The sequence below is a fragment of the Emys orbicularis genome, chromosome 1 (assembly GCF_028017835.1).
Source record: "Emys orbicularis isolate rEmyOrb1 chromosome 1, rEmyOrb1.hap1, whole genome shotgun sequence".
NCBI classification, from domain to species: Eukaryota; Metazoa; Chordata; order Testudines; family Emydidae; genus Emys; species Emys orbicularis.
In genome coordinates, this window is record NC_088683.1 from 93,356,998 (window position 1) to 93,370,756 (window position 13,759).

Below are 13,759 nucleotides of genomic sequence, written 5' to 3' on the forward strand. Positions count from 1 at the left end.
TACAACACCACAGATGTGTTTAAAATGTACTAACTCATCTTAAAGAAGCGTTAACTCAAAAATTGTATTTATAAACAAACATATTTGCTTTCTCATTTGGATGGCTATAAATGTCATCATGTTAGAACATTCACTTCTGCTGTTTTACAAACGTGTGGCAGTAGCAATATTTATACATAAGGCTTTGAGGTGTTGCAGTTCATGGAAAGCTGAGGTTTTGCATTCTCTGTAAAGATAAAACTCCATAATAGTCCTAGGAAGAAAGGAAAAAATAGATTAGCGACTCTTGTTAATATGGCTAAATTCCCTTCAAGAAATACTGCTACTTTTCATAATCCAAATAAGCATTGAAATGTAATTCTGAGAACAAGTTGAGGCTTTTCTCTGTATTTTATTACAAAGGTGTGTGTGTGTGTGTGTGTGTGTGTGTGTGTGTGTGTGTGTGTGTGTGTGTGTGTGTGTGTGTAAAAGAGAGAGAGGATCTGATTTAACAAGTTAACAAACTGATCGCTTTTAGCAACCTGAGTTTTTGTGGTGCTTACTGGAATGTGCATTTTTGATGAAAATACCAAGTTATTGGGAGAGATGCTCTTGCCCCCTCCCCCTTTTAAAAACAAACATACATTTTGGGAATGAATGTTGTTTCCACTTCTTATAGCATCTGTCAAGACAGATAGTAGTGGACCAAGTTTATGTTCAACTCAGTGGAATTGCTTGGGTAAAGCTGAAAGATTTAATTTGAATACATGCACCTACAGAGAGCAGCTGCCCTGTAATGTAGGAAGAGAGTTCTAAAACGAATGTCATAGTTACAGGTTCATTAAGCCACTTAGCACATCCAGGAGACGCAAGACACAAAAAATTAGGAAAAATCTGAGCTGTTACCTCGGTGGGGGTGGAGGAGCTGTTCCTCAAATAGAAATGGTATAGAAAAGGTGAAAATACTTTGAACTCAAGTTCTGTTCGCTAAGGCCCAGCTTCAGCAAACCACTTAAGCACATACTTTTAAGTGCATGCTTAAGTGCCTCACTGAGGCCATATCTACACTAGCAAGCTTACTGTGGCACAACTGTTTTGATACAGCTGTGCCATTGTAAGATCACTTGTATTAACTATGTTGGTGGGAGATGCTGTGCACACGAGCGCATATGCTGGCGAAACTTATGTTGCTCAGGAGGTGTTTCTTTTCACACCCCTGAGTGCCAAGTTTTGCCAACATAAGGGGTAGTATAGACATGGCCTGCATAGGGATGGACATAAACATGTGCTAAGTGCTCTGCTGAATTGTGGCCTAAGAGAAAAACTTGCGTATTAAAAAATGATTCTTTGTCTCACTTTGGTTTTGCTCTCATGAGAGGAGCAGTGCTTGAATTGTCTTTTGGAATAGTGGGAAGAATGCGTGCATTATGAAATATTCTAAGGGAGAAAGGGTTAACCACTGCAGTATTTAAACTCAGCTTTTTTTTTTTTTTAACCAATTTTTTTAAACTAATGTCTACATTAGTGAAAGTTTGTAGTCTTAAAAGATGTCCTACTCCAATTTAGCCTACAAGGACCTGTAGATGTAAAATGCAGTATCTTTACTGAGGCCTGGTCTACACTAGGCTTTTATGTCGAATTTAGCGCCGTTACATCGAATTAACCCTGCACCCGTCCACACCACGAAGCTATTTAGTTCGACATAGAGCTCTCTTAAATTCGACTTCTGTACTCCTCCAAAACGAGAGGAGTAGCGCTAAATTCGAAATGGCCATATCGAATTAGGCTAGGTGTGGATGGAAATCGACGGTAATAGCTCCGGGAGCTATCCCACAGTGCACCACTCTGTTGACGCTCTGGACAGCAGTCCGAGCTCGGATGCTCTGATCAGCCACACAGGAAAAGCCCCGGGAAAATTTGAATTCCTTTTCCTGTCTGGCCAGTTTGAATCTCATTCCCTGTTTGGACAGCGTGGCGAGCTCAGCAGCACTGGCAACGATGCAGAGCTCTCCAGCAGAGATGGTCATGCAATCTAATAGAAGGAGGGCCCCAGCATGGACTGATCGGGAAGTCTTGGATCTCATCGCTGTGTGGGGCGATGAGTCCGTGCTTTCAGAGCTGCGCTCCAAAAGACGGAATGCAAAGATCTACGAGAAGATCTCTAAAGCCATGGCAGAGAGAGGATACAGCCGGGATGCAACGCAGTGCCGCGTGAAAATCAAGGAGCTGAGACAAGGCTACCAAAAAACCAAAGAGGCAAACGGACGCTCCGGATCCCATCCCCACACATCCCGTTTCTACGAGGCACTGCATTCCATCCTAGGTGCGGCCGCCACCACTACCCCACCACTGACCGTGGACTCTGAGGATGGGATATTGTCCGCGGCAGGTTCCTCGTCGGACATGTTAGCGGACGGGGAAGATGAAGAAGGAGATGAGGAGGACGAGGCAGTCGACAGCGCTGGCACCGCTGATTTCCCCGACAGCCAGGAGCTCTTCATCACCCTTACCGAGATCCCCTACCAACCGTCCCCATCCCTTACCCCGGAGACAGAATCAGGGGAAGGATCAAGCAGTGAGTGCTTTAAATATCTAAACATTTATTTTTACAAGAACTAGAATATTTATAATATTAACAATGGCTGTTTATTAAAGTGCTTAAACATGTAAACAATTAACTGCAAAAAAACTGGAATATTTACAATCGTAACAAAGGGTTTTTCATGATTTGTCTGCCTTAGGCTCTTCACAATTTAGTCCCAAGTATTTAAAATTTTTTTTACAATGTCCGGTAAGTCATGATTATGCTGCCCAAGACGCTCCACTCTTTAGTCCCAGTGCACCTACGCGAAAATCCGGTCAATATGGCCGGGGATGGAGGCGAAATCCTCATAGGAGAACTCCTCGTAGGTCTCAAGAAGGTACATTTCCAGCCTGTTCATCAGGTTCCTGGGTAGGGCGATCTTATTGGGCCCTCCGTGGTAGGACACGTTACCGCGCCACGACACCATCAGATAGTCTGGTATCATTGCCCTGCAGAGCATAGCGGCAAACGGCCCTGGTTTCTGAAGGCTTTCTCGAAACATCCTTTCCCTCTGGGACTCCGAGATCCTCAGCAGGGTGATGTCGCTCATTACGCCCTGCTTTGAATTAGGGAGGGGAATGTTAGTATTGGGACTGCTTTACAGCCACGCGGTGGAGGGAGAGGGGCAGCATACAGGGATCTTTCCCTGGAACAGCCGCGAGGGGGTGGGACAGGGGCATAGTTCATGCTGTCCTGATTGCTGGCAGCAGAGACTGGCATTGCTTTCAATGTGAAAGGAGGCCAGTGCTACTAGTACAGTTTTAAGCAGCCAGAAGTCTACGGCTTACCATGATTGCACGCTACAGAAGTTCAGGTGTCCTGCCACGCTTCTCAGATAACTGCAAGACCACTGCAGGACCCCAGGCACTGAAGGCGATGGCCGAAAATTCGACCTTGTCCTGAGTGCGCATGTGAGAGGTGCAGTGCATGGTCTTGTTCACAGAGAAAGACTAGGTTCTTTGTACACAACTTCATTTATCTGTCTCAGGAATTCACTCCATTTTTCCCATTCACACAGACACATCTGCGACTGTCTCCCAACCCAGCCTGTCAGCACACTCCCAGAGGCTAGCGCAGATTAGGAGGAGGAAGAAGAAGACGCGGGAGGACATGTTCTCAGAACTAATGAGCTGTTCCCGAGCCCAGGCAGCCCAGCAGACACAGTGGAGGGAGAACTTGTCCCAAATGCACCGAGCAGTCATGGAACGGGAGGAGAGGTGGCGTCAGGAGGACCAGCAGGCTACTGAAAAGCTGCTTGGACTTCTGAGGGAGCAAACGGACACGCTCCGGCGCCTTGTGGATGTTCTGCAAGACCGGAGGCAGGAGGACAGAGCCCCGCTGCGGTCTATCTCTAACCGCCCTCCCCCGCCACCAAGTCCCACACCCCCCTCACCCAAAGTACAAAGAAGGAGGGGCGGCAAGGGCCGTTAAAACTTTCAGTCAACCCCTGCAGACTGCTCTAGCACTAGAAGGCTCTCATTCCCCAAAATTTTAAAAGTCCTTTCCTACACACCTCACAGAAGCCCCCGTGCAAGTTTCAACCCCCACGTTTCATGTGTGGTTCATAATAAAATATTCGTTTCTGTTAATTACTGTTTCCATGATTTTATTTTGGAGGAGAGTCTGTCTGAACGAGGGGAAGGGGCATGGTAATTGGACAGGACAGTCACCTTTACCAGGGTACAGAGGCGGGGTCAGGTCCAGGATCAGGACACATACCCAGTGCAGTGACTAGTGACCCTGTTCAATCTGGGAGGTGGTTTTCGTGTTCTGGGGGGGGGGGGGTTGCTCTGTGACTTTGTGGCGGGGGAGGGCAGTTACAGATCTAATGCATCACAGAGCCCCGCAGCAGGGGAGCTGTAACCCTCCTCCCCCTGCCAGACAGTCACATAGCCGACACATACACGCTGTCCCGCCCAGGAGGGCTGGCAGGCTCTGTTGAAACAACCAGTCCACCACTGCGGAACCCGTCATTCCTGGAGTTTAGAAGCATCATTTGCATCACAACAGTAAACCCGCACCCCGCCACAGTCTGCGTCCCAGGTTTAAAACATTCCCGCGAAAACAGTAATAAAGACAACGGTGTTCATTAACAAAACAGAACAGATTTTATTTTTTGGGAAGGGGGTGAAGGGGGTATGTAACTGGAGAGGATAGTCAACGGTAACTGGGTAAAGAAACGGTGGCAAGTTCAGGTTCTGAGTCCACAAACTTAAAATTCACTGGTGACCCTGCTCAGTCTGGAAACTGTCTTTCAAAGCCTCCCGGATGCACAGTGCGTCCCGCTGGGCTCTTCTAATCTCCCGGCTGTCTGGCTGGGAGTAATCAGCAGCCAGGCGATTTGCCTCAACCTCCCACCCCACCATAAAGGTCTCCCCCTTGCTCTCACAGAGATTGTGGAGCACACAGCAAGCTGCAATAACAATGGGGATATTGGTTTCGCTGAGATCACAGCGAGTCAGTAAGCTTCTCCATCTCCCCTTGAGACGGCCAAAAGCACACTCCACCACCATTCTGCACTTGCTGAGCCGGTAGTTGAACAGTTCTTTTTCTGTGTCCAGGGCGCCAGTATAGGGCTTCATGAGCCAGGGCATTAGCGGGTATGCTGGGTCCCCGAGGATCACTGTAGGCATCTCCACATCCCCAAGAGTTATTTTGTGGTCCGGGAAGTAAATACCTTCCTGCAGCCTTCTAAACAGACCAGAGTTCCTGAACACGCGAGCGTCATGAACCTTGCCCGGCCATCCAACGTTGATGTTAGTAAAACGTCCCTTATGGTCCACCAGTGCTTGCAGCACCATTGAAAAGTAGCCCTTTCGGTTGATGTACTGGCTGGCCTGGTGGTCCGGTCCCAGGATAGGGATGTGAGTCCCATCTATAGCCCCACCGCAGTTTGGGAATCCCATCGCGGCGAAGCCATCTATGATGGCCTGCGCGTTTCCCAGGGTCACTACCTTTGACAGCAGTACCTTCACGATTGCCTTGGCTACTTGCATGACAACAACCCCCACGGTAGACTTGCCCACGCCAAACTGGTTCGCGACTGACCGGTAGCTGTCCGGCGTTGCGAGCTTCCAGAGGGCTATGGCCACTCGCTTCTGGACAGTCAGGGCTGCTCGCATCCGGGTGTCCTTGCGCTTCAGGGCAGGGGACAGCAACTCACAAAGTTCGAGGAAAGTCCCCTTCCGCATGCGAAAGTTTCGCAGCCACTGGGATTCATCCCAGACCTGAAGCACTATGCGGTCCCACCAGTCCGTGCTTGTTTCACGGGCCCAGAATCGCCGTTCCACAGTATCCACAAGACCCATTGCCACCGTGATGTCCTCGGCACTGGGTGTCGTGGTTTCAGACAGGCGTGTGCTACTCTCGGAGTTCAGGTCCTGACCCCGGTGCCGTAGCCTCCTCGCCTGATTTCTCTCTATCTGCCTCAGTGAAAGGTCGATGATGAGCTGCGATGCGTTGACAACGGCCACAACTGCAGCGATGGTCACAGCGGGATCCATGCTCGCAGTGCTGTGGCGTCCGCGCTGTCACTGACCAGAAAAGTGCGCGAACTGATTTCCCGCCGGCGCTTTCAGGGAGGGAGGGCGGGAGTGACGGTTGGATGACGACAGTTACCCAAAAGCACCCTCGACACATTTTTTTACCCAGAAGGCAATGGCGGCTCGACCCAGAATTCCAATGGGCAGCGGGGACTGCGGGAACTGTGGGATAGCTGCCCACAGTGCACCGCTTCCAATGTCGACGCTTGCCCCGTTAGTGTGGACTGACAAAGTCGAATTACTGTCCTTAGTGTGGACACACACGTTCGACTTTGTAATATCGACTCCACATATTCGATTTAACTAAAATCGAACTACTCTCGTAGTGTAGACATACCCTGAGACTGTAAATGTCCTGTTTGCTACAGTCATCACCTAGTTCTGTTGTGAAGCTTCAGTTGTTTCATTCAAACCAGTAAAAGGGCTTCTGCTTACATGGTTTAGCACTTATTTGGGAATCTGTTTATATTGGTTAAAATGTCATTTCTATGTACAATATTTCAGCCTTATTTGTTTTCACACCCTGTCTGGATTCTTGGTAGTACCCTCATGTGCTTCCCTTGTTGCTGGGCAGGATTTGAGGAGCTGATATCTGATTGGTTGTCAGGCAACTGCTGATTTGAGCCAATCAGATAAGGTATTTGAATTCTTTCCCAGTACAATAACAACGAAGCAACTGCTGATTTATTTTTCCTATGGGGAGATTATGTAAACTAAGAGCGTTGCTGCACCGGGCTCCCTCTTGGGTATGTTCGAAAAATTACAAGGCTTCTCTGTACTAGAAGGGGGAAAGGCTGTTTGTTTATGAACTTGTTTACTACTTAACCATTTCATTGAAAGGTCAATATTATAAATAGCAAAAAGTCTATTAAAAATAGTGTAGTAGGTTTAGAACTGTCCCATATTTAATCTGTTAATATGCTTATTAGAAAATAGAGCAAACAGTGATATAAATGCTGTAAGAAATTCTCACCCTAAAATTGACATACAAGTTTAATTGATATTATTCAGCTAACACTCCTTTTATTTTAGCTTTAAAGGAGAGAACTCAAAAACTAACTCTCAAACTGCTGTAACGTGTAGCAGAAAGAAATTGTATTTGTGGCTGCCAATCTATTATATGACAATCCTGTTTGTTACATTTCAAAAGTAGATATAATTGTGAAAGACTCCAAATAGGTAATGTTTTGTATATTGCGCACTTTGCGATTTGAACTGCAATCAGATAAGGTAGACTTAAGAAAATATATGTTAGCGATATCTAAAACATATCACTGGTGCAGAACATCTTAGCATCTGTCCTCTTTTTTGCAGATTGATTTACATGGAAACAGTGTAGTTTTTTCTTTTGTGTATAAGGATATAATTGTTTTCTGTGAATTTCAAAATTATTGCCAGGTTATTTTAATTTGTTACTGCAGTTCATTCCAGTTTGAAAACTGAGTTTTAGGAACCATTGTTTAAAAATGCAGGTTCCATGCAGTTGTTTCATTCTGTACTTTGGAGTCTTGGACTCTGCACCTAGAACAAAGTGCCCTGATCAGTTGCTCTTCTTATTTCTTTGACTATGCCAAATGCTAACTAGATTTGCATATTTGGATAACTATGAAGGACACTGATTTACATGATCATAGAGAAAACCATCTTTATTTCCTCCACATAGTTCTTGCTCTTTGGCAAGTGTTTTTGTGGTTATGGTGGTTTTGGCTAATACACATTTTGGGGATTTTATGCGAACACTGTTCTAGATTGACTGTATTATGAAAAGAACCATTGTGCACTGTTTGGATCCCAACTTGTTTCACTGCTTTCCATAACCACCTCTTTGTCTGTCTCCTGTTACCAGGCAGGATTCAGAAAGCTGGCTGCTGATTGGCTAACTTTTTGAGCAGCTCTTGAGCTGCTCATATGAGCAGACGATTATAGGCTAATCCATAGCAGCTATGCTAATGCCTGCCTTTGTTGCTTCACAGCAGTGATCTCTCCTTCAAAAGACCTGAGGGAGGGAAAGGGAAAACTCTCTAATTGGCTGCAGGAGGGGTCCTTCATGTATTGTTAAAAATACATTGGCACATTTTTGGTTTTACCATATAGCCACTGGCCGTTTGAATGTTGGTCCTTTGCCTTTCAGTAGGGAGAAAAATCTGCAGGTATTATTGGAGAGATGTTCCTGGTGGTGTTTGTCTATTTGGCACAGAACTATATATGATTTTCAAGCTTAATATGAAAGAGAAGGCTAAGGGAATTGTCGTAAGTGAATTTAAATAGATATACACAATATTTGTGCGTGTTGATGTTTCATAATTATGATTGCCATCTATGTAAACTTTTTAAAAAGTTTATTTATAGAATCCAACCCCTTGCACATTTTCCATCTATATACATGAATCATTTTGTGCACCACTGTACAAATGCCTTTCCTTGAGATAAGAAATGCCTCATTTATAAAAGTTACCTTTTGCTTGGTTGGGCACCTGTGGCAATACTTTCTTTGTTGCGAATTGGTCATGTGATTATTAAGAATTGTGGAAGTACTCAAACGCTATTTGAAGAGTCTTAAGCAAAGCATTAATACTTGGACACTTTAGGATATTTAATTATGTAAATTGAAAATACCAATGGTTTTAGATATTTTGCTCAGGCAAGTCCTTGATAAGTGTAGCCTTTTTCTAGAATTATTCTTTGAAACGTGGCCTCTTTACCCCCTTTTAGTCAGGGAAGGCAGATAGATATGTGAAAGAAGACTGCTGATTGGCTTGCACTGATGTGACCAAACCTGTATGAACCGGTCTGTTGAATGCTACTTCCTTATTGCTTTGGCTGTTTCTTGTCACACTCAGCGCCTACAAGAGATCTGTTACATGGCTGCAGTGTGCTCCCTTGTGGGTATGGCTGGAAGTTATGCTCTAAGTTTTGTGTGCAGTGATATGTTATATTTATTAATGAACCAAATGTAGTTTTCATTTTAACTTTTCAGAGTTTGTGCTAGCTATTATTTAATGTTCTTTGGCTGCAATAGTTAATCTGTAAAAGATCTGCATGTCAGTTAAAATAACCATCTAATGATGGATTTTTATTAAAAAAAAAAAACTTTTTTCTTTTAGAATTTTAAAATTCTATTTAAACTTTTGGTTTTAGGAAGGTTTTTAGACCATATATTTTTGGACACAAAGTAAACTGTTAAAAACGGTTTAAATAAAACCTGTTCTCATAATGCCAAAAAAAAAAAAAAAAAAAGATGCATTGGAAGATGCATCTTTATTTTAGAAAAAGAGGAGAAAAAATAATTTACATTCTACTGTGGCTGTTTGCCAAAGTACGGTAGTCTTGTAAAAAAGCAAAATAGTCAAGTACCTTTCCTTTTTCTGCATAATATAGTAAATACATATTATTAATAAAAATTAAATACTTTTCCATGTTAATTATTTAGACAACTAAGGAATATGTAGCAAAGCAAATTGGTAATGTTTCTGATTTTACATGCTTTGCTTTTCAATTGTACGTTTGTAATTACAAAAGGCATCTGAAAACAGAGATCCACTGTTTTCCTGTATACACTGTAGTTGAAATTTCATGTCTATTGAGATGTATTTACCTTAGTTTGTAAATTACTATATGTGGTTGCAAACTTCATTCTGATTAAAGGTTCACACAAGAAAAATCCCAGTGTATAATTCTATTGCACTGTGGTCCTGGAGATCATAAATTTTAAATAACTTCTTTTCTCTTATTAGTTCATATATAAAGGACTCTTACAATCTGCACATTACATTTAACAAGTTGGTGGGAGGATCTTCTGTTATTTTCTCAAACTCTCTTAATTCCTTAGACCAGTGTTTCCCAGACTTGGGCCGCCACTTGTGTAGGGAAAGCCCCTGGCGGGCCGGGCCGGTTTGTGTACCTGCTGCGTCCGCAGGTTCAGCCGATCGCGGCTCCCGCTGGCCGCGGTTCGCTGCTCGCTGCTCCCGCTGGCCGCGGTTCGCTGCTCCAGGCCAATGGGGGCTCCGGAAAGCGGCGGCCAGTACGTCCCTCGGCCCGCGCCGCTTCCAGCAGCTCCCATTGGCCTGGAGCAGCAAACCGTGGCCAGTGGGAGCCGCGATCGGTCGAATCTGCGGATGCGGCAGGTAAACAAACTGGCCCGGCCTGCCAGGGGCTTTCCCTACACAAGCGGCGTCCCAAGTTTGGGAAACACTGCCCTTAGACAGATTAGCCAAACCTAAAATTATTCCATTATTTAAATTAAAGCAATAAAGCACATTTTTATTCCAAGACACATCTCCTTGTTAAAATTTTTATTGCAGGATGGCTATAAGCACAATAAATAATGAAATTTTTATTCTACATTATACAAGTAGGGTGAGATGAACATCTCCAGTGGTGTGAAATTACTTGCCTTAAGCTCATTTGAAGCTGTTGTGGCGAGGGGAAGGAGGAGATGTGTGCTAGTTTATAAAGCATATGCTTTTGAAGTGTTTTAAATGTTTTTATGTGTATCTATTAATTTACATATTAAAAATACTTGTGTAAAGTGTATTTTAGGGGATTTTGCACACTACGTGTAGATAACTTAAAAGGATACTAACAAGTCATTTGGACTTGACATTTGGTCGATCATTAAACAGTTATAATCTGGTGAGGGAGACACTTTCCTAAAAAAATAAATTTCAAAGCAACTATTTTATGGGTATCATAAAAAATTTGAGTGCTTGCTCCCTCTGCTGGCGGCGCGGCAGCAGTTAATCATATATAAATGTTCTTTGACATTCTGATCCTGGTGTAAATATATGGGAAGCAGGTTTAAGAGGTTAAACAAAACATGTATTTCTATTTTGCCTATCAGAGTGCTGTCTAAGCGGTAATGGTTACTCAAATATGAGGACTAAAGTTTGGCAGGTAGAAAAGAGTAAAAATAATAAGGAAGTGTGTTAATGAATAATGTAAGTGTGAATGGAAAACAGTTGGGAGGAAAAAACATTCTCTTTATTGTACAGTAGAACCTCAGAGTTATGAACTGACCAGTCAACCAGACACCTCACTTGGAAGTACGCAATCAGGCAGCAGCAGAGACAAACAAACAAAAACCCCAAAACCAGTACAGTACTGTGTTTAAACGTAAACTGCTACTAAAAAAAGAGCAGCAGTATTCTTCTGCATAGTAAAGTTTCAAAGCTGTATTAAGTCACTGTTCGGTTGTAAACTTTTGAAAGAACCATAACTTTTTGTTCAGAGTTACGAATATTTTAGTGTTACGAACAGCCTCCATTCCCAAGGTGTTTGTAACTCTGAGGTCCTACTGTATCTTCTATCAGGAAGTTTCCTTGTATTATCAATTACAGAATACAATATTTAGTGGCTGTAGGCTTGGAACCTACCTTGATTGGTTAAATTACAAGATGTTGCATTCCAGGCAGGCAGCATAGCAGCTTTAAATGGGTTAATGAGAAAAGCTCACTTATTTCCGTAGGCAGTTTCCAATTACAGTACCACTGTCTTTTTTTTTTTTTCTTTTTCTTTTTTTCTTTTTCCCAAGCATGCCTGAAGTCTTGAATCATAACAGCTCCCTTGAGTGTTTTTGAGCAGAATGTTTTAAAATCATGATTTTTATCTAATCTATTTTTTAAACAATTTAAATTATATTTTATTTACATGTTGTTCTTTACTTCCCATTTTATAGTCTTTAATTGCTAAAGTAAATGTTTTATGATTTCTTCTTTAATTAATTTCCTAGTTAGTAGAATTTCACATTTACATAGAGATTTTTTTTACTAAGAAATTTCACACTTAGAATGCTCATTTTAAGCTGTAAAAAGACAAGTCCAGAGTCTCATTAACATTATTCTGTGAGAACAACACAAACTGAAACCCTAAATTGATAAGCAAATAGCCCTTCTGACCAACGCTACCTTCCCGTCTATTGAACCTCCACAAGTCAAGAAAGCTGAAGTGCATTGGCCAGGCTGTATTCCTTCATTAAGATCTGCAGTTTGAAGTCAAGGGACTTGTGTTCCTACATCATTTAGAAAAAGATGCTTTGGACTTGGGAAAATTCTTGCTCTGCCACAGACTTTTGACCTTGGGCAAGTCATTTTGTGTCTGTGCCTCAGAATCCCTGTCAATAATATTTCCTGCCTCTGAATGTTAAATACATTAAAAAAGATTAAGGTGCTTGGATACTATGATAATGGGGCCCATATAAGTGTTTATATATATATATAATGTAGATAAGGAACTTAGGTCCTTCTGAAAACTTAGTTAATGTATTGAAATATATGTAACTTTTCATTGTTAGCAATGTAGTAGTATTATTTTGAAGTGACAGATTTTTATGCCCTGGGAATTTTTAATAGAAATGCAGTTTGAGCCCTGATACTGCAAACACGAATGCAGCTGGTTAACTTTAAGTACATGAGTAGTTTCATTATTGGCAGTATATTCATGAGAGTAAAGTTATATACCTTCTTAGGTGTTTGCAGGATAAGGGCCTTACTTTTCAAAGTTTGGGGTTTTTTTGCCTGTTGGGGTCTTGTAAAAATCAAATAAGACCCTGTTAGTTGTGGCACTTAAAAACCCACCTTTTATAATTTTGACCATTATACATTTATAATCGAATGTTGTTGTAATACAGATTTTCAAATGAGTTTTACAAAAAGTCAGCCTGCTTTAGATAAATGTTTATTTTTCTGTATGTTTGTTTTTAAATGAGCCATTTAAATCAGTGATCAACTATTTAGATTAATCATGGTGATTTAAATCACTCCACTCGGGGTTCAAGAACAGAATTTTAAATTGGTCCTTTGCATGTTCCAACCTTTATGAGCTTGTAAAGACAATCAAGTAGTTGTTGTTTCTTCTAAATTAGGAGCATATCATTTTCCCATATACAAAGGATGAGATTTTCAAAGTGGGGGACCTAGTATAGAGTTTCTCAACCTGTGGGTTGTGACCCAAAATTGCGTTTCCAGAATGTTTCAAAGGGTTGCGTGGCAGCTCCTGTCCCATGGGGCTGTCTTGGCCTGGGCTCTCTGCTCCAGGTGGCACGACCTCTGGGATCTCCGTGCTACTCAGGTTTGGTCCAGTTGCCCCTCTGTCATGATGATGGGAGACTGGCCAAACCAAATTTGAGCGAGTGGCGCTGCAACCCCATGTACTATGTCACAATGCCTCTCTTACAAATTTGACCCAGCTGCCCCCCCCCCCCTCAGGGGGTGGGGCCAAATTTGAGTGGCACTGCAGTCCTAGAGTTTGCAGAAAGCTGAACCCTTCCACCCACCTTGGGTACAGGACACAACCTCCCTCCTCTCCCCTCCAGAACTATTTACTGGGTTGCGATGGGCTGGCTCCCTGCCCTCTCCCTCCTCAAGCATAGCCTCTCTCCTCCCCTCCCCCGTTAACAAGCCGTCAACATTTACAAATGGGTCCTGAGCCCAGAAAGATTGGCAACCACTGACCTAGTGTATTATTGACATAGCCTGCACAAACGTGTACTTCTCAGATGAAAAACTTTCTTTTTAATAAGAGCTGGTAAATTTAAAAACATAGTAAAATAAATCATTAACTGCTGCGTTAACGTTAAACTTGGGAGAATTTATTGTCTCTTGCATGTTTTTGGAGACGGTGAACCATCCATCTATTTGTCCCCTTAATTTATAAATCT